This window comes from Erpetoichthys calabaricus, chromosome 6 (genome assembly GCF_900747795.2).
Source record: "Erpetoichthys calabaricus chromosome 6, fErpCal1.3, whole genome shotgun sequence".
Classification (NCBI taxonomy): domain Eukaryota; kingdom Metazoa; phylum Chordata; class Cladistia; order Polypteriformes; family Polypteridae; genus Erpetoichthys; species Erpetoichthys calabaricus.
The window spans coordinates 52,841,026-52,863,747 of NC_041399.2; the positions used below are offsets into that span (position 1 = coordinate 52,841,026).

General features: G+C 38.4%; 1 protein-coding gene across 1 annotated transcript in view; it reads left to right on the plus strand.

Moving 5' to 3' along the window:
* The first annotated feature begins 22,380 nt into the window (after positions 1–22,380).
* Positions 22,381–22,722, plus strand: part of dnajc5b (DnaJ (Hsp40) homolog, subfamily C, member 5 beta) — a 67,659-nt gene continuing 67,317 nt past the window's right edge. The window contains exon 1 of the mRNA XM_028803580.2: positions 22,381–22,463. The gene's annotated coding sequence lies outside the window, so the exon portion shown is untranslated. The remainder of the gene's footprint in view (positions 22,464–22,722) is intronic.

A 22,722-nucleotide genomic window follows, 5' to 3' on the forward strand; every position in this document is an offset into this window, starting at 1 on the left:
TTGGAAATACTAAGAAATGTATGGTACCCCAACTAAGAACTCCATATTTTAACTGAATAAAAAAAATTACATCACTAACATCAGTCACATACGATCAATAAAAATAAAAAAATACACGAATTCACAATACAAATAATGCAATAAAAACAGGTAACTAGGCTGGGAAACATTCAATAAATTTTAAAACCAAAGTTTCCAAATCCAAAAACTAGGAAAGACTGAATAATCTGGAACAATAAATGTATTTCACTGAACACTCCTGCCATGAGACGTACTGTTTCCTGAATATATTTTGAGTTAACAATGCTTATTTTTTAATAGCTCATTGTTTTGTAAATCCTGCCATGCCACAGACGTGCTCATTTTTGTAAACTATTGACCCCCAGAGAGTGCTCCATGGAAATCATACTGTTTGTTGTCATCTTTGTGATAATTTTAAAGCTGGCACTGTGTGGATTTGGACACCCAAGATTATGATTACATTTTAAAAGACTTCTAGTTCAGGGTATGGCTTTAGCTTTCTCTTTAGACTTTGATTATTGAATTACGTTTTGGTTTAGATACATTGGTTTGCAGGTTTTCCTGGTTTTGACTTGTGTCTACATAGGCCTGTGTTTTATCTCCTGTGGTTCTACTTTCTTTTGCCCTCATGCCTTGCCATTTCAAAATTCATAACACTAGTAAACTGGAAAACCAACTGGATTTATCCAGTTGTCTTTTGAATGTGAAAAGCAATCTAAAAGGCTGAGCTAACAGTCTCTTTAAGACTGTATCCACAAATTAACTTTATTCCCTAAGTAGCATCATCCCTGCTAGGAAGCTCCAAGTGCTGAGCAGCGAGAACAACGGATGTGACGGCACCAGGCCTTTAATGCACATCTGTATGACTTCAGGGAGAAGTAATTTCAATTCCCTTAATGCACTTTTCCTTACCTTCTCCCACAGCAGAGAAACTAATGATCCGAAAGGAAGGAAGTCATAATTTAATTTTTGTTGCGTCAAGGGACTTTAGAGTTTCATTTTCAATTGTACAGCAAGAAATTGTTTTTATAGTAACTAGCCATCAGCACCCCACCACAAGACTTTTTTTTATTTTGTATTTTAAACTCTTCCAGAAATGCTATACAGTATACCCATTACACATGGGAGGGCCTTTACTCTGGACAAAATATATAACTAAGTAGAATAATAATTTAGGAAACCAGCAAACCTGTATGATTTTCAGCATCTTCTTATATGCACCAATATTTTCATTAGTGCAATTAGAGGTATGCATCTTCATGTATTAGTATCATTTCTGATTAAGTACAGAAAATGGATGGATAATGCACGTTATACAATTAAACTGCTAAGATATGTGCATTACACTAGCCAACATCAGAAGAATAGAACTGATCCATGTCACATTTTAAAACGTTACCTTCAGTCTTTGCTCACCATATTAAATGCCTCACACGTCAATCGCATCACCGTCGCACTCATCATTCAGTCATTGATCCATATTCAAAATCTGCCTGCAGAAATGCAGTACGCAGTAGACAAGATAATACTTCATTTCAACCTGTACTTTAATTTAAATTTGCGGCATCACCAACTAAAATTGAATGTATTTGATATTATAATTCAAGAGATGAACATTTAATCAACATTTTTAAAAGATAACACTTGCAGATGTAACAGTTCAGGGAGCCCTTGTAATGTCCCTTTGCACCCAGAATAATGCCTTGGAGGGCAAATTGAATAAATTTTAATTATAAAACACCCTGCGAAAGGACAAAATAGGGAAAGAAATTAACAAAAGGAGAACCCATTGTTTCTCTGAACCTTCTGAGATGGTGGTGAGTGTATCTGGTTGGGCGGCTCAACAAACTGTCAAACGAGCAAATGTCACCAAAACCCCTTTATTCACCTCTTATCTCCCTTGACTCTGATATCTTCATCCTGCAAATGAGCTTTCTCATTACTTCTCCTCATGATTGTAGAGTTAATTATCAATAATTTTCCACTCAAGGTGGCTTTAATCCAAACCCTTTATTCTTTTTTGCATTGTTGAGATGAGAGAGTGTTGGCCTCATGTGAGTCCAATCTGACTTTACCTGCGAATGGGTAATTTCCAGATTTCAGGCCTTTGATTCTGTACTGTTATAATGCTCAGTGTGTTCGTATTTTCTATCAGGCTATTGTAAACAGTGGTATTTTATGAAAAGGGTTATGGGTTTTATAGAGTGTAGGGGAAAAATGTAGAGTTTTGTAAGAATATAATATCCATTGTATTACAAATATGAAGTAATCTTTTTAATTAGCCAATAAAAGGTGTCATTTTGCTTGACTTCTCACTAAATATGAAGTAAATAATCCAATTCATCTAATGGCTACACCATCAAGATATTTTACTACATGATTTGGTAGTTAATTTTAAAATTCTAAACTATGTGTAAAGAAATACTTCATTGGCTCCATCTTGAATACTGTATATATTCCTAATAGTCACCTTCTCAAGTACATCATTCAAAATTTAATTGAAAGAATTCTGTTAGATCTAATTTATGAGTCTGAGAAATGTGAAGACTTGGATGGTCAGATTATGTTTCCATTTGTCCTTCCCTGCTCAAGAATACAAAATTAGAATTCTCTTCTCCCGGGACTATGGAATTCTGGTCCTGTAAAACTGTAGTGGCTGCTGGCTTCCAACCGGTTTCTAATCAGAGATCAATTCTTTTGGTTTATGGAACACGCTACTCTTCTCTGTGTGCCTGTTATTTGCTCTGTCACAAACTACTTTCAACTCTCCAGCTCTAAAGTCTATATTATGCTTTTCTAGAAAAAATATAAAGACCCAGCAACTTTCTTGTCCAGTTTTGGGTCACAGGTTGTTGGTGTCTATTCTCATGGCATTGAGTTCAAGATGGGAACCAGTGCTGGAGAGGGTACACTCCAAAATGCACTCCCATCCAGTCACACTGTGCCAGTTTACAGGCACCAGTTAAGCAAACATCACATCTATAAGAAGAAGGAGGAAAACTAGAGACTGTTGATTGTTGTAACTTCATACAATATGTATTCTGAAGTTCATCTTGTGCATTACAAATTGGATTGGCAGGACATCCCCTGTAATTAAATCCTTGACAAAACGAAATATTTGTTGCACTTACAAACTACTGTTATTGCTTCCCTTTAATTGTTTGGGGACTTCCAGCTTATATCTGTATATGCGTTTGTTACCTGTTCCCCTCCTTGATAGGAACTTAGTTGGAGAGAGATAAGCATCTAATCTGTGGACCTGCCCCTTTCTTTAACATTAAAATGTTTCCTGTAGTAAAGCTCTACATACATATGCTTGTGACACTTCTCTATAACAGTTTTCTGTGACTACAATATATTGCAATTTCTTGTGTTTTCTGAGGTAGATGTCAGCAGCCCTGGTTCATTAAATGAATCATTTTACCTATAGTTTGGCTTATTGTACAGTAGATTAGTCTGCATGGTTGACTCTATCTATCTATCTATCTATCTATCTATCTATCTATCTATCTATCTATCTATCTATCTATCTATCTATCTATCTATCTAAGTGCCCTTTTTATCTATCTATCTATCTATCTATCTATCTATCTATCTATCTATCTATCTATCTATCTATCTATCTATCTATCTATCTATCTATCTATCTATCTATCTATCTATCTATCTAAGTGCCCTTTTTATCTATCTATCTATCTATCTATCTATCTATCTATCTATCTATCTATCTATCTATCTATCTATCTATCTATCTAATATAAGTGCCCTTTTAATCTATCTATCTATCTATCTATCTATCTATCTATCTATCTATCTATCTATCTATCTATCTATCTATCTATCTATCTATCTATCTATCTATCTATCTATCTATCCAAGTGCCCTTTTAATCTATCTATCTATCTATCTATCTATCTATCTATCTATCTATCTATCTATCTATCTATCTATCTATCTATCTATCTATCTATCTATCTATCTAAGTGCCCTTTTTATCTATCTATCTATCTATCTATCTATCTATCTATCTATCTATCTATCTATCTATCTATCTATCTATCTATCTATCTATCTATCTATCTATCTATCTATCTATCTATCTATCTATCTATCTATCTAATATAAGTGCCCTTTTAATCTATCTATCTATCTATCTATCTATCTATCTATCTATCTATCTATCTATCTATCTATCTATCTATCTATCTATCTATCTATCTATCTATCTATCTATCTATCTATCTATCTAATATAAGTGCCCTTTTTATCTATCTATCTATCTATCTATCTATCTATCTATCTATCTATCTATCTATCTATCTATCTATCTATCTATCTATCTATCTATCTATCTATCTAATATAAGTGCCCTTTTTATCTATCTATCTATCTATCTATCTATCTATCTATCTATCTATCTATCTATCTATCTATCTATCTATCTATCTATCTATCTATCTATCCAAGTGCCTTTTTAATCTATCTATCTATCTATCTATCTATCTATCTATCTATCTATCTATCTATCTATCTATCTATCTATCTATCTATCTATCTATCTATCCAAGTGCATTTTTAATCTATCTATCTATCTATCTATCTATCTATCTATCTATCTATCTATCTATCTATCTATCTATCTATCTATCTATCTATCTATCTATCCAAGTGCCTTTTTAATCTATCTATCTATCTATCTATCTATCTATCTATCTATCTATCTATCTATCTATCTATCTATCTATCTATCTATCTATCTATCTATCTATCTAATATAAGTGCCCTTTTAATCTATCTATCTATCTATCTATCTATCTATCTATCTATCTATCTATCTATCTATCTATCTATCTATCTATCTATCTATCTATCTATCTATCCAAGTGCCTTTTTAATCTATCTATCTATCTATCTATCTATCTATCTATCTATCTATCTATCTATCTATCTATCTATCTATCTATCTATCTATCTATCTATCTATCTATCTATCTATCTAATATAAGTGCCCTTTTTATCTATCTATCTATCTATCTATCTATCTATCTATCTATCTATCTATCTATCTATCTATCTATCTATCTATCTATCTATCTATCTATCTATCTATCCAAGTGCCTTTTTAATCTATCTATCTATCTATCTATCTATCTATCTATCTATCTATCTATCTATCTATCTATCTATCTATCTATCTATCTATCTATCTATCTATCTATCTATCTATCTATCTATCTATCTATCCAAGTGCCTTTTTAATCTATCTATCTATCTATCTATCTATCTATCTATCTATCTATCTATCTATCTATCTATCTATCTATCTATCTATCTATCTATCTATCTATCTATCCAAGTGCCTTTTTAATCTATCTATCTATCTATCTATCTATCTATCTATCTATCTATCTATCTATCTATCTATCTATCTATCTATCTATCTATCTATCTATCTATCTATCTATCTATCTATCTATCTATCTATCTATCAGACTTCTAGTCATGATGAGAACGATGCCTGGCCACATATGATTAGAGATAAAAAAACAGGCCAGGAAAGGAACATCTTACTTACTAGACTTGTTAGAATTGATACCAGGTAACAAAAGTCCCAAAGTTTATAATTAGTGCTTCTGTTTAATTGATAGCCATCACACAATTGATACTAAGGAAACTACTGGGGACCCACTATCTTAATAAATCTGAAAATGATGCTGCCAGCACAAAATGTGTGAGCAGAAAGTAATTTTTATATTGGATGTACTAAGAAATGTATGGTACCCTAACTAGTAACTCCATCTTTTAACTGAATTAAAAATATATCATCACTAGAATCAGTCACATGCTTAATAGTTCAGTTTGAGAAATGCCTAATAAGGATATGTGGTTTTAACAGTGAGCAATTAATGGATTTCTTGAGAAGCAAAAGAAATTCCAGTGGCTGTCATTTATGTACAAGTGTAAAGTGTATGGGGGCTGTCTGCATGGGTGCTAGCAGTGCCAGATAAAGGGTTAAGCCTTTTAAAGGCAGGAACACAGACATTGCCAATATGAACTGTGGTTACAGATGGCAAAAAAGAATAAGTGAATGAGCTCAGAGAGAGAAAAATAATATCTGACAATCAGATTAATGACAGTGGAGACGGAGAGAAGGCATTAGAAATTCACCCGCCATATGTGTCCTTTGATGAAGTTTGGGTTAGGTAGACTTTTATTGTCCCAGATGGACATTTGTTTGCAGCAGGAAAGAAGAAAACATAAGGCATTCTTACATGGATACAAGAAAGTAAGCCAAGACACAACAACTAACAACTAGTGTTATCATAAGAAGCACACTCAAGATTAGCACAAAGAAGAAGAGTTACCTTTTAACAGTATACAAAATGAGAATTCAGAATTCAGCAGCATTCATACAAGTAACTGAATTCAAAATGCTTATAGCTCTAATAATAAAAGAGTTTTTAACCCTATTGTTAGATAAAATAAAAATTGAGTGAGAGAGGTGGTATTATTTGGGAAGGGTATGATACATGGAACTACTAAAATTCTGCCATGAATTTCGTAGCCATGTCAAAGTGTTTGTTACTTTGTTAATCAAATTACAGACTATCAAGGTTAAGTTAAATTAATGACAAATGCCCTGAGTACAGCAAAAATTATTACTTGCATGTCTGACTAGCATGAATATGCTGTCCAAACAGAAAAAAAGGATTACAATTTCAAACTGTATAAATATAACTTTTAAGTAGACTATGGAAGGAATCATCTCTGATATACCATGTATATATTCTGTCTTTCTGTTATGATCTGTGCAAGAAGACACCTTCAGATCAACTAATATTTTTAAAACTGATTGAGAGAAAGGTGTAGCCAAAGGAATAAGACAGACCCAACGTCAAACTCCAATACGCTAAACTAACTTGTTGTTAACAAACATGAGGATCAAACTGTCGACCAGCCAACTTTAAACACAAGTGCTTTGCTTTTAATCCTTTCAACTCAAACAAACACGAAATATCCTCTCTGGCCTTTGTAAGTTTGACCTGTGATGTCATGCATTGTGACCGTCCAGTCATACAGAATGTGTTTTTTTAATTTTTTAATTGTTATTTTTCATACTTCTGTTAGGCTTGTTTATTATTTAGTAGTACTGTACTGTGTCTTTGGATGTTCTGCAATTTAGTGTGCTGTCAGGGTGGAATCCCAAGAGGCAGGACCACTATGATGTTGCACTTGGGGCTGTCCTTATATTCTGGTGGATTAGGTGGATTCCCTCAGGTTGTCATTGAAGGTTTTTTGGAATTAGTTCTGTAAGTATTGTTTTTTTTTTTCTTTTGTACTAGGAGTTACAGACATGGCAAAAAAGGCATGACCCATAAAAGCAGGCCAGGACTTTACCGACAGGCCTAAAAGAGGCTCATCCAGTCCAGCTTACTCCAACTGCAAACATTAGGCTTTCAGATTCACAACCCAGTCTGCATTGATGGCCGCACTGTGAAGACTATAAAGAGTGTCAAGTTCCTTGATGTGCACATAACCGAGGGCCTCACATGGACTAACAGTACCATTTAGTTAATAAAAAAGCCAAACAGAGACTACACTTTCTGAGGCGACTGAATCAAGTGAGTGTCCAATCTCCCATTCTCACCACAGTTTACAGAGGCACCATTGAAAGTGTTCTGACCACCTGCATTACAGTTTGGTTTGGAAATTGCAACATGTCTGATCATAAGAGACTGTACAGAATAGTGAGGTCAGTGGGAAATATTAATAGGGGTGCCTCTACCTTCTCCATATGCTGCGCCCACAAGGTCTGCTGCATTGTGTAGAAACCTTCTCAACTCCTCTCTTGGATTCTTCTTTCTTTTGCCATCTGGAAAAAAAAAACTGCAGCAGCAGAACCAGCTCGGTCAGGTTGTGTGACAGCTTTTGCCCGCAGGCTGTCAGATTCCTCAACACAGTGCAGATCTCCATGATCTTCCACCCTAACTTGAACTCTCAGATCATAATCTATCCCTCCAGGTCATATACAAGTCACTTTAGATATCATTTGAAATGATCAGTCACCGCATGAATCTATGGACCTTGCATTTAATGGGTCTCTGTGTAATTGTGGTAGTTAATTGTATTGGCATATTGCCGATTTAAATAGTATGTTGCATGGTTTTGTCTGTTTGAGCACACTGTGTTGTCTTATTTGTACAATGTGCACACTGAGCCTTGAGCTTCAACATTCATCTTTCTGTATACTTGTATATGGTTGAGATGATAATATAGTTTACTTTGACTTTGATAACAGTCATCCCCAAAGCCAGGGTTGTTTTTAACCTTGTATAGGCCCTAAGCAGCACACATATTTTAGTGTCTCTAACCGTCTGCTTTAGTTGAGTTGGGGGACCCCCACTGCCAAGTGACCCCAAACATTTGCTTATCTAACTTGGGAAACAGTCCGGCTCATAGCTTATTATTTGCCATGTTGCTTTTCTAAAAGTAATATGTTAATCTGCAGCTATCACCAAGGTTTTAGCAGCAAACCTGTTTGTTTAATGATATACAGTAACAAGGAGAAATATGAGCTATGCAAAACAGACAAGCAATGCATAGCAAACAACCACAGTCAACATCAGCAATGCAAACTTAAGGCCTGTATGCAAAGCACCAATGTTTGTCTTCCACTGTGAGTCAGTGAGCACACATTTGGGAACCTATAAGCCTTACTTTGCATGTGTATTTGCTCTGTATTGATGTAAGAAAAAAAAAAAAACGGAGATGTGCCTTTATTATTTGATTTTTCTTTTAATTCCACCTGTTCTGCTTTTAAAGAGCAGAGAGTGAAATGGAAAAAAAAAAAAACATCGCCAACATGTCCGTTGTTGGTATGCTATTTGCTAGAAATGAAAAGAGAAATTCTTCACTGTCTAGACAGAGAGAACAGGCTGGTTTTGTACACAGCTAACTCAGTCAGAAACAGCTCTGAGGCCGCAGTATCCCTGAATGAACCAACACCTGACAATTTGTCTGCACAGTTTAAATGTTGTTCTAATATCAGAGTTGCTTTGCAGTATTTTTTTTTTTCATTTTAATTTTCCTTGCATATTTGTGCAGGATTGTTTAGGGTCAGGGCGGCATGGTGGTGCAGTGGGTAGTGCTGCTGCCTCGCAGTTGGGAGACCTGGGGACCTGGGTTCACTTCCCGGGTCCTCCCTGCTTGGAGTTTGCATGTTCTCCCCGTGTCTGCGTGGGTTTGCTCCGGTTTCCTCCCACAGTCCAAAGACATGCTGGTTAGGTGGATTGGCGATTCTAAATTGGCCCTAGTGTGGGCTTGGTGTGTTTGTGTGTGTCCTGCGGTGGGTTGGCACCCTGCCCAGGATTGGTTCCTGCCTTGTGCCCTGTGTTGGCTGGGATTGGCTCCAGCAGACCCCCGTGATCCTGTGTTTGGATTCAGCGGGTTGGAAAATTGATGGATGGATGGATGTTTAGGGTCAGCTGCCCAAAAGAATTGTGGGATGAGGGCGACTAAGTATGCCAAAGCTTGAGAAATCAAATAACATTGTGAGAAACTTGACCTGAACTGAGCAATGAAAACTTTTGCAGACTTTGGATGAACTGAAATGTTTTTTTAGAGCTGATTACAAGTGGCTATTTCTCCACTTCTTCCAGAGTTTCTTAAAAACAACTTTGTATGACTCATTCAACCACCTTTCTGTTTGTCCTATGGGATCACAGGGAGCTGGGGGCTATCCCTGCAGCTTCAAGCATAAGTCTGGAGCCAGCACTGGATTGGATGTCTTTATGTTCCTGAAATATACTCAGTTCATTTTTAAAACCTGCTTTTTTTCTTTACAGGTTCCTGGGGCACTGGAGCTGGAGCCTATACTGTAAAAGCAAAACTGAGCACAAAGGAGGAACCAACTGTAGGCAGATCGAAAGTCCGACAGAGTGCACACTCTTACACACCAACCCAAATAAACCTTGAATGCACAGTATAACTATGTGATGTGAGCGGGAGTCAGAGGAAGCAGTGGAAATTCACCTATTTATGAGGAGAATGCGCAACCAATGGTATCATTATGCCATCCCACTTATCAAAACCACAGAAAACATATGTGTTTAATACATTTAACAAGGTCATCAAAAATCCCAATATAGTTTTCTAATCTGCCAGTTCATATTTTATACTTTGTCAAAAGCATATACTTATAACAAAAAGTCTTGAAAACCATTTAATTTAGTTGAGAGTCACAAGGACCAAAATCTATCATAGAATTATTGGCCACTAGGGGGCTCCGCCCCCTGCTCGCTTCGCTCGCCAACCCCTGGTGTTGGGAATGACAAAGAGCGTGATGTATGAATGAGATATAGAATAGTGTGAAGGTGTAGATGATGCAAATAGAAAGCAAACAATAAAGTGTGTGGCACAGTGTAAAGGTTTATTGGAAAATTTCTTTGTACACGCCGTTTAAGTGTAAAAGGTAATTCCAGGTCAGAACTTGTAAGGTCAATGAAGATGGTTATTGTTGTGATCAGAGTCAAGTTTGTCAGAGCTTAGAAAGAGTTGTGTCTCTCCAGGAAGTAATGCAATGACTTGGGTATTTATGTTTTCCACATTAATATTTTTTGGACATAATATAGTGTGTTGTGTTAAAAGGGGCATTTGGTCTAATGAGATTGCTGTTCCAAATCTGTCTGTAACTAAGTCGTCGCAGATAAAGGCTTGAGGAATTGTAATAATATCTGGGTGAAGTCTATCTGTATTGGTGAGTGTACCATCTCCCAGTTGTAATAACCAATTGTTATGATCTGGATCTGGACATCGCATGTTTTGTACTAACTGTATCTTTTGAAAGCAATGACAATTGTCTGCGTATTTTAAGGTGCACTGAACAATAGCTGAGCGCATGGCATGTGGAACAATAGCTAAGCACTGTCTAAAATCTCCTCCTAATAAAAGTACCTTTCCTCCAAAGGGAATATTATTATTCATAAACGTTTGTAGAAGTTTATGAATGGTGTTGAGTAAGTGAGTGGATGCCATTGTACATTCATCAATAATTAACAGTTTTGCAAGACGGATGTCATGTGCAGTGCCACTGTTAATGTTCATAGTGGATATCGATTTGAAGGATCTAATGCAGTTCATAAAGATTTCACTTTCAGGTACATCGTTATTTAGAAGCTTCTGTAGATATTCAGGATATGAATGTAAAGGAGGCAGTCTAATTTGACCCTTTTGATAACAACGTGTAAATTCATTACTTGTATTGCCAATTGTTTCTTCAGGGAAGTTAAGTGAATGACAATGATTGCAAATGACATTCATTAATCCCAATGAATTTTCCTGAATAGTGGACTCATTATTGAACGCGTTGCCAGCTAACTGGCGCAAGCGTTTAGCAGGTGTCTGTCGTTGATGTCCGTGACGTGTATCTTTTGCTTGTGCCGTTTGAGAGTCGCGTCGTTGTATGTTCAGTATTTGGGACGTGTTGTTTTGGAGGTGTAATCGATTTGCCTGTGCTGTGTGAGAAGCCCGTTGTAGTTTACGGCGTGCATTGTTTGTATTGAGCCTTTCCCGTTTTTGTATGTCGGTCAGTTGAGCTTTCTCTTTTTGGAGCCTTGCGTGCTTGTTTCCGGCAGTCCAGATGCGCGGTGTAGACGTCTGCGTTTATTTATTTTGTCCCTTCGCTGCCGTTTCTGTATGTCTGAGACGGGAGGTGTTTCGTTTTGAACCCGTGCCTGTTTCGATGCAGTACTGTGAGACGCGCGCTGCATGCGTCCACGTTCAGTGTGTCTGTCCATTTGGGTTCGTTTCTGTAACTGTGTTAGTTGAGCTTTGTGTTTTTGGAGCCGAGATATTTTTTCTTCCAGAGTTTCAGAAGCGCGTTGGAGCCGACGTGTATTGTTTTTTTTCATGCGGGTTCGTGTGTTTGGTCCCGTTATCCGAGCCGTATCGTTTTGTACCCATGATCGCGAATTCATGAATTGTTTGTTCTTCAGCGTTAGAAATATGGATAAGTAATAAGGAGGATCGCACTCACTGTTAATATGGAGCCTTTTCTGCGGTTGAACGGTTAATAGTGCCTCATTGTAATGAGATCCACCTATGCTGCATAGTGTGAACGTGTTGAGATGACGTATGTTTAATACGGACGGTTCATTTAGAAATGGGGCTTTGTGTGTCATTTGTTATTTATGTTACTGTGGTCGAGGGTCTGAATCGTCGTTTTTGTGAACGTTTCGTGTGCTATGGCCGTAGTCTGTCCCGTTTCGTGTCCAATGGGCTTTGTGTGGTGCTCGCGGCTTCTTTTTTTTTGTGCGCTAGGGGCTTGTTGAATCCTCCTCTTTGTGTGTCCCGTTTCGTGTGCAATGGCGTCTGACTCCTTTTTTCTGTGGTCTGACTCCTTTTTTGTGTGCACGACGCCTCATTTCTTATTTTACGTTGCATTCCATCCGGTTCCCGTTGCGCAGTACGTCTTTTGCGGCCACGGCCCATTGCCGGATGTCCCTGCATCCATCCGGTTTACCATTCTCGGTTAGTAATGTGGATAAGGCAGGAATCCACACCTAGAGTACTGTGTGCAGTTTTGGCCTCTGGACTACCAAAAAGACATAGCAGCTGTGGTATATGGCCGACAGTTCATCCCGGCCAATACCCCACGCCGCCATGTGGAGCCCTTCTTGCAATATGGAGGTGCCCCGAGTTCCAGCAGGGCATCATGGACAGTGGAGTTTTACATCACAGCCCTGCTGGATACCATGGGGGCCACCAAGGGACGCTGCAGGGAGGATCAGGGACTTATATTTTCCGTATAACCCGGAAGTACTTCCCAGTCATGGGGACAGAGGAAATGACATACTTCCGGGTTGAAGAAAAGAAGTAGTTTTCATCTGATCCGGAAGTGCTGGGAAATCACCCGGACTGAGGGATAGAAGCACTTCCGGGTCAAGAGATATAAAAGGACTGTGGGAAACCCCAGCAAGTGAGCCGAGTTGGGAGGAAGGGTGACTGAGCTGCTGGGAGTGGAGGATTGTGTATTGTGATCATCATTGGAGTTATTATTGGAGTATTGTGGAGTGGAGGGTGCTTTGTGCACTATTATTAAAATAAATAATAATTGGACTTTTACCTGGTGTCTGACATGTAATCTGAGGGTTCAAGGGGACGACAGCACCCCCTATCTGTCACACAGCATTAGAAAGAGTCCAGAGAAGAGCGACTAAGCTGAATCCAGGGCTAAAGGAAATGAGTTATGAGGAAACACTGAAAGAGCTGAGCCTAACCAAAAGGAGATTAAGAGGAGACATGATTGATGTGTTTAAAATTATTAAAGGAATTAGACCAGTGGATTGAGACTGTTACTTGAAAATTAGTTCATCAAGAACATGTGGACACATTTGGAAATTTGTTAAGAGTAAATTTCACACAAACATTTTTCTTCACACAGAGAACTACAGACACTTGGAAAAAGCTACCAAGTAGCACGGGAGACAGTAGGGACTACCAAAACTTGACTTTATGTTATTTTGGAAGAATTAAGTGGATGGGACTGGCGAGCTTTGTTGGGTCGAATGGCCTGTTCTCGTCTAAACCTTTCTAATGTTCTAATTGTAATCTTATGGCACTCTTTCAAGGATCTTTTAAAACAATATTTGCTTATTTAACACAATTAGAAAAACCTTTTGAGCTTACGAGTCTAAGATGCCAAAGGGTCATATAAACAACACTCATTGCAAGACTGTGAAAATTAAACTACATATAAAATCACTAGACATTTGATTTATAGTGTGCTTTCACATTTTCCCATTCCAAGCATTTTAAAAATGAGATACAGTGCCTATATAAAGTTTTCACCCTCCTATAAATTTTCATATTTTATTGTCATACAACATTGAATCACAATCAATTTAATTTGCCTTTTTTGACACTGATCAACAGAGAAAGACTCTTTAATGTCAAAGTCAACACAGATCTCTGCAAAGAGGTCTAAATTAATTAATAACATAAAACACAAAATAATTCATTGCATATAGTAATTATTCACTCCCTTTAAAATGACTCACCTAAATCATCACTGGTGCAACTAATTGGTTTTAAAATTCACATAGTTAGATCAATGGAGATCATCTGTCTGGAGCTTCAATTGACAGTAGTATAAATGCACCTTAACTAATTGGGGGAGGCAGCTTGATGGCTGAGGTCTCCAGGACTCTAAACAAATCCAAATCATATTATGTGATATCATCTACTGTTAAATTCTGCTTTGTACTTGTAATATTTTTGTTGTACTGTTATACTGTATTGAGGATTACTTGTGTTCTGTTCTGTGTATTTTATTGTATTGACCCCCTTTTCTTTGACACCCACTCCATGTCCAACCTACCTGGAAAGGGGTCTCTTTTTGAACTGCCTTTCCTAAGGTTTCTTCCATTTTTTTCCCTACTAGGGTTTTTTTGGGTGTTATTCCTTGTCTTCTTAGAGAGTCAAGGCTGGGGCGCTGTCAAGAGGCAGGGCCTGTTAAAGCCCATTGCGGCACTTCTTGTGTGATTTTGGGCTATACAAAAATAAATTGTATTGTATCAAAGTTGAGCTTTCTGGCAATCAGACTAAATGCTGTGTTGGATGTAAGCTAAACATTTCACACTATGAAAAACAAATCATCCCCACTTGAAGCACAATGGTGGTGGCATCATGCTGTGGGTGATACTTCCCTGTAGCAGGCCTGGGGAAGCTTGTGAGGGTGGAGGGTTAAAGGAATACAGCAACATTTGGAGAAAACCTTGTGAGAGATCTGTTTTCCAGTAACAAGCCAAAGCATAAAGCCAAAGCTACATAGGAATGGCTTAAAAAGAACAATGTCAATGTCCTGGAATGGCTCAGTTCAAATCTAATCTAATGGAAAATTTATGGCTGGACTTGAATAAGGCTGTTCACTCATGATCTCCATGCAATCTGATAGAGCTTGAGCAGTTTTATAAAGAAGAATGGAAAACATGGCAGTGTCCAGATGTGGAAAGCTGATAGAGAGACACAGACCTGTGCACACAGACTTGAGGCTCTCATGGCTGTCATAGGTGCATCTACTCAATACTTCCTTAAAGGATGTGAATACTTATGTCATCAATTATTTAGTGTTTTATGTTTGTAGTTAATATAGATCACTTTGCCGAGATCTGTGGCAGAATTTCTCAAATGTTTCAGAGTAGAAAAATTATCCTAAGTGAGTGATGTAAATTTGGCCCAACAATTGGGAGTAGGTTTAGGTTTAGATTTAGGTTTAGGTAGACTTTATTATCCCAGAGGGAAATTTGCTTGCAGCAGTAAAGTACAAAAACAGAAGACATTCTTACAGAGGTCCAATAGGTATAACAAAGACACAATATTTAACAACCAATGTTGTTGCATATAATGAAATCATTATTTAAATTTTCCTAATTTAGGAAACTACTCTCATTTTTACTAGGATTTAGGAAAGCTTGTGAGATGCATTCTAACAATAAAATATGAAAACCTTCGAGAGTGAATGCTTTTTATTGGCACTGTTGCAGTTCAAACACTTTTACCATTGGAGTTTTCTTCTTCTTTCGGCTGCTCCCGTTAGGGGTTGCCACTGCCCTTGTTCTCTGCATCTTGTTCTGTTACACCCATCACCTGAATGTCTTCTCTCATCACATCCATAAACCTCCTCTTAGGCCTTCCTCTTTTCCTCCTCCCTGGCAGCTCTATCCTTAGCATTCTTCTCCCAATATACTCAGCATCTCTCCTCTGCACATGACCAAACCAACGTAATCTCACCTCTTACTTTGCCTCCCAACCATCCAGCCTGAGCTGACCCTCTAATGTACTCATTTCTAATCAATCCATCCTCGTCACACCCAATGCAAATCTTAGCATCTTTACTCTGCCACGTACAGCTCCATCTCCTGTCTTTTCGTCTGTGCCACTGTCTCTAAACCATATAACATTGCTGGTCTCACTATCGTCTGGTAGACCTTCACTTTCACTCTTGTTGATAACCGTCTGTCACAATTATTCCTGACATTCTTCTCCACCCATTCCACCCTGCCTGCACTCTGTTTTTCACCTCTCTTCCGCAATCCCCATTACTCTGTACTGTTGATCGCAGGTATTTAAACTCCTCCACCTTCGCCAATTCTACTCCCTGCATCCTCACCATTCCTTTGACCTCCCTCTCATTCACTCACATGTATTCTGTCTTTTTCCTACTGACCTTCATTCCTTTTTCTCTCTAGAGCAAATCTCCACCTCTCCAGGGTCTCCTCAACCTGCTCCCTACTCTTGCTACAGATCACAGTGTCACTTTTTTTACTGTTGGAGTACAAGCATGTTAAGTAACAAATGAATGAAATGTGTTGCAGTAGAATACTCCTAATGTGCCACTGCAAAGTAAGCCACATCCTCTAAATCATCCTATCACTTGTGGTAGGAAAGATCATATTTTTTTCATACTTTCCAAGTGTTTTGTAACTGACCTTTCATACTAAAGCTTATTCCACATGGACTTCAATCAGTTTATTCTTGCCTTATGCCTGCTGTTTCTGGGCTAAGATCCAGAACTTTGTAACCTTAAATTATAGTGAGTAGGTTCAGAACAAGAATGGATGGATATTTTCTTTCTGCCAAAACTTTGCTTATCAGAAATTATATTTGAATGTTTTGACCATAAAACTGCTGTAACTCATCATTGTTGGTGTTTATGAGGCCAAGGACAAGTTCTCTAAAGGGATTTTTTTTTTAGTTTCTGTTTTTTTGGTTTGTAGTGCTTTATAACTTAGTGAATGGGGGTTTCTGGTGATGCATGAAGAATTTCAGATCAGCTTTCTCTTCTTTACATTATGTGATATCTGCCCGGACACCACCAGTCGGAGACCACATCTTTATCAAACTGCTTCTTTATTTTCTTCCAGTTAACACAACATACAGTCCCACACAACAACACAGTGTCTTCAGCCCCAGTCTCCCTTCTCCTGGGCCTTCTCTCTCCTTGTCCCTGGGCCAACTGCACTCTCTCTCCAGGAGCTTCGTCCTGCTCTTGCTCCCGACTCCAGCTCTCTGATTGGAGGGAGGCGGCCCTTCTTATCCTCACCCGGATGAGCTCCAGCTGCTATACATGACGTCACGTCCTGGTGTGGCGGAAGCGTAAGGAGAGCACCTGGAAGCACTCCAGGTGACCCTGGAAGGATCGTCCTCCATGGTTGTGGTGGAAGTAAATAAGTCCCGGGCTCCATGAGGCTCGGGGCAACCCTTGGCAGTGACCAGAGGCCCCAACGGTCTTGAGCCTCCGTGCTCCCCTTCCATGGGCCTCTTCTACTCCAGGGCGGTTGCCCCCTCATGGCCCGGAGGACAAATATGCCACGACCCAGTCCTTCCAGGCGTCCCGGCCGGTTCTGATCCCCAGCCATGTACGACAATTATTATGTGTTATCCGGTATAAGCGTAGGACATTCTTGTGGAATTTTGCATTCTCAATCTCTAATGGGGTCTCTTCCACTGCAAGGGGAGAAGGCAGGCAGTGTGGCACTGTGGGTAATGCGTTGGTATGAAAACTAAAAAATTTAAGACCCTAGTAGAGATACCCAGTGTGACTGACAGCAAGTTATGTACCTCATAATTCACCAATTGTAGAAATACAGAAGGAACAGGACAATGTATTTGAACCATACGTGACTGGGACAATCTGTTTGTATTGAAATAACAGATATGTTTAAATAAATTAGAAATGTGAGGACCTCACCATCATACAGTGCTAAGTGATACTGTTGCAATGTTGCACTCGCATACTCAGAGGCGGCCTTAGGGGTGTGTGGGGCCTAGGACTGACCAACTCCACGCGGGGCCAGTTACGTCAAACGCTGTTACCGGTATGTGTGGACTGTATAAAATTTAATAAAAATAATGTTATTTTTATTTTCCCATTACAGTATTCAGCTAAATTTTTGCAAGATAACACACGGACTTTATCAAAATATAACGATATAATCTATTAAAAAAGTGAAATTCATAATTTAGAGTAACTTTGATTCTGCTAAAAAACAATAGACTGACATGTTTCTTGAGAAAGCTGTTTAATTTTGAACTCAAAATTGAATTTTCGGAATAGCAATACCTTGAAATCCATTTAACATAATAACAAGATTCAGCGGTGCTAATGCAACTACAAAGGTTATTCTAAAAACCACTCAGCATTTAAACACGACTAATTAAGGATGAGCTAAGGGAGATGGCCATGAGGACACTGAAAAAAGGGCTTGGCAGTCATATGTTAATAATAAATTAAAATCTTTGACTATCATACACTTATTACATTGCTATAGCACAACTTTTCTAGCATCCTTTGTTCAAAGAATCAGTCAAAGGGAATTTTGCTCTTTTCTGTTATTCTTTTTTGTTAACCTTCCACTTTTGTGTGTACAGAATTCAAAATGATACAAAGCCTTCCATTTAAATGAGCTGGTAATCAGTTTGACAGTTTAAATAATTTGGACAGGTAAAGCGTACTAGGTTCTCCTAATTCATTTATCTCTTCACTTATTTTTGCTTGCATTTAAAGAGATCAAAACGGTTTTAGTGACATCTAGTGTCAGGTAAGTATAGGAGCAGGGAAAAAAACAGTTTGACTTCATGCTATATTAAATGATTACAAACTAGGGTGACTAAAGTGTATAAAATGTGCAATAAGGAAAGTTTTCTCCTTTACCACTTAAGGCCTGCAGGTTATCAAACCCAGCAGTCAGTTGCTGAAAATGTGCCACAGTTCAACGTTTCCAACAGTTGTCTCAAAGGCAGAGCCGTACTCAACAAACATCCTCACATACAGTCATATGAAAAAGTCTGGGAACCCCTCTCAGCCTGCATAATAATTTACTCTACTTTCAACAAAAAAGATAAGAGTGGTATGTCTTTCATTTCCTAGGAACATCTGAGTACTGGGGTGTTTTCCGAACAAAGATTTTTAGTGAAGCAGTATTTAGTTGTATGACATTAAATCAAATGTGAAAAACTGGCTGTGCAAAAATTTGGGTCCCCTTGTAATTTTGCTGATTTGAATGTATGTAACTGCTCAATACTGATTACTTACAACACCAAATTGGTTGGATTAGCTTGTTAAGCCTTGCACTTCATACACAGTTGTGTCCAATCATGAGAAAATGTATTTAAGGTAGTCAATTGCAAGTTGTGCTTCCCTTTGACTCTCCTCTGAAGAGTAACAGCATGGGATCCTCAAAGCAACTCTCAAAAGATCTGAAAGCAAAGATTGTTCAGTCTCATGATTTAGGGGAAGGCTACAAATGCTATCTCAGAGGTTTAAACTGTCAGTTTCAACTTTAAGGAATGTAATCAGGAAATGGAAGGCCACAGGCACAGTTGCTGTTAAACCCAGCAGGTCTGGCAGGCCAAGAAAATACAGGAGCGGCATATGCGCAGGATTGTGAGAATGGTTACAGACAACCCACAGATCACCTCCAAAGACCTGCAAGAACATCTTGCTGCAGATGGTGTATCTGTACATCGTTCTACAATTCAGCGCAATTTGCACAAAGAACATCTGAATGGCAGGGTGATGAGAAAGAAGTCCACAAACAGAGTCGCTTGTTGTATGCAAATGCTCATTTAGACAAGCCAGATTCATTTTGGAACAAAGTGCTTTGGACTGATGAGACAAAAATTGAGTTATTTGGTCATAACAAAAAGCGTTTTGCATGGCGGAAGAAGAACACCACATTCCAAGAAAAACACCTGCTACCTACTGTCAAATTTGGTGGAGGTTCCATCATGCTGTGGGGCTGTGTGGCTAGTTCAGGGACTGGGGCCCTTGTTAAAGTCGAGGGTCAGATGAATTCAAACCAGTATCAACAAATTCTTCAGGATAATGTTCAAGCATCAGTCACAAAGTTGAAGTTACACAGGGGTTGGATATTCCAACAAGACAATGACCCAAAACACAGTTTGAAATCTACAAAGTCATTCATGCAGAGAGAGAAGTACAATGTTCTGGAATGGCCATCACAGTCCCCTGACTTAAATATCATCGAAAATCTATGGGATGATTTGAAGCAGGTTGTCCATGCTCGGCAGCCATCAAATTTAACTGAACTGGAGAGATTTTGTATGGAAGAATGGTCAAAATTACCTCCATCCAGAATCCAGACACTCATCAAAGGCTATAGGAGGCGTCTATAGGCTGTTATATTTGCAAAAGGAGGCTCAACTAAGTATTGATGTACTATCTCTGTTGGGTTGCCCAAATTTTTGCACCTGTCTAATTTTGTTATGATGCATATTGCATATTTTCTGTTAATCCAATAAACTTAATGTCACTACTGAAATACTACTGTTTCCATAAGGCATGTCATATATTAAAAGGAAGTTGCTACATTGAAAGCTCAGCCAATGACAAACAAAAACCCAAAGAATTAAGAGGGGTTCCCAAACTTTTTCATATGACTGTATGTGCTTTGACTGTTGAGGTGTTCAAGGACAATATGCTGTGTCACCATTTACTGACTCGATAATCTGATATGCGAAACTGGAAGGGCTCTAAGGAGTACAAAATGGAGCCACTATCATCTTCCATTGAGGGATAGTCATTTGTACATTTCTCAAACCACAGCATTCTGGCACTAAAGCCCACAGGGATGACAGAGGGGGGCATTCTTTGGATACTTTGATCTCTTGCCTATATTTCTATCTTGACTTTCCATAGCCCTTTTTTAATTCTTATCCAGGAATACTCATTTATGGCTTAGTTCTTTCCAGCTGCCTCTCTCTCTGAAGTATGGATACGGCTTTGAACCCTTCACAGCAGTCATATACAGTTGACAACCATCCATTTTCCAACCCACTGAATCCGAACACAGGGTCACGGGGGTCTGTTGGAGCCAATCCTAGCCAACACAGGGCACAAGGCAGGAACCATTCCCGGGCAGGGTGCCAACCCACCGCAGCAGTTGACATCCTGATACTCTATTAGTGGCTCAGCTGGCAGTATCATAAAGCTATCACATCCCTTGAGGCTGGTAGTGTCCTTATATTCATCTCCACCACACTTAAGTATTCCTCTTTCCAGAGGGTGGCAATTCACTCCAGGGCCCTGAAATCGCGATAGATAGATAAGATAGATAGATAAGATAGATAAGATAGATAGATAAGATAGATAAGATAGATAAGATAGATAGATAGATAGATCTTTATTGTCATTGTCACTTTTACAAAGGAACAACGAAATTGAAGGTGCAGTCGACTCAGTGTGAGGCATAAATTTCTAATAAGGGGTGTGAAGAATACCTTAACAATTAAATATAATAAATAAATTAAAAAAAAAAAAAAACTGAAGGTGGGTCTTGGAAGATAATATAAACAAAAAGATTCTCAAAGAGATGTTTTAAATAAATAGTTCCACATTAAGAAATTGTAGCTTTACCTTTTGAACGATTTTAACATGTCATTTTATACACTTTAGCATATACTAAATACTGGTCCACACGATTCTTTAGCCCACATTTTACAGTACATTGGCACTGGGAGTCTCTCTGGAAGTGTTACCAGGTTGAGTCCTTCTCAGGGCACACTGACACACACCTTCCCACTCTCGGTCATTCAGTGCCATTCTAAGGATACGAATTCACCTGTCATGTACAGCAGGAATTTGTGACGTGGGAGGAAAACAGCAGTGCAAGAGAAAAAACCGATGTGGACATATTGAGAACGTGTAAAGTGCACAGAAACTGTAAAGACCAAGCACTGACATATTGCGTTGCCACACCCATCACACGATGAACAACCCAGATTGGGACGCAAATGCAGCCCTGCAACAGGTGACACGTCAACACCAGTAACTTGTTCAGGAATTCAATGGAGGGTCCTGGAATTATAGAGCAGTAATGCTAACTTTTGTACCACTGCACCAGCCTACAGTATATTAATATTATTATAATTCTTCTTCTTAAGTATTAGTATTTTTCTTTAGTATAATATGTATGATGATCATTGTCTTCTGCTTTTTTAGCAAATGTGTGTGTTTGGTTTTTTTTTTGCAGTATTGGTCTTTTCTTACAAAGAATCTTTTGGGTAACTGTGATACTGTGACACTCTGTGCATTATGAGGACAAAAGGGACAATACAAGTAGAAGTGTTGGGGTCTTCAGAGAGGTCACTATTTAATGAGCAATGATTCTAATATTAAAAAATATAGAAAGAAAGAATTTCAAAACAAAGAAAGCTATGTTTAGTGATTGTGGTTGAGGTTGCTGCTACAGGCAGCCAGGCTCTATCAGTTGTGGTCCGTGTAATGAATGCTGACTTCCGGTTGCATTGGTTTTTTTTTTTGTTTTTGTTTTAACCAGGAAACCAAAGAGGGGCAGGACTTCCAGGTCAAACCAGAAGAGAAGGGGCTCCTTCACCACTCTATGGCTGGAAGAGGAGGAGAGGTTAGTAGCTGCATCTCACCATTATTTTTAAAATACTTCTAAATGAACTCGAGTAAGGGGCTTCAACACTCCAGGTCTGTTTGAGAGTCAATAAAGAAGTTCAAAGCAGACAAGAACACTGAAGAACTGGAGCTTTGTATTCATATGAAATTTCAAACCAAAGCTTAGAGGCTGTGATGGTAGATTAAAAGGAGCAACCATGGCTGTTCAACCAGGCCACACTTACACTTTTGTCCATGAATGGTCTGTCAAGACTGTG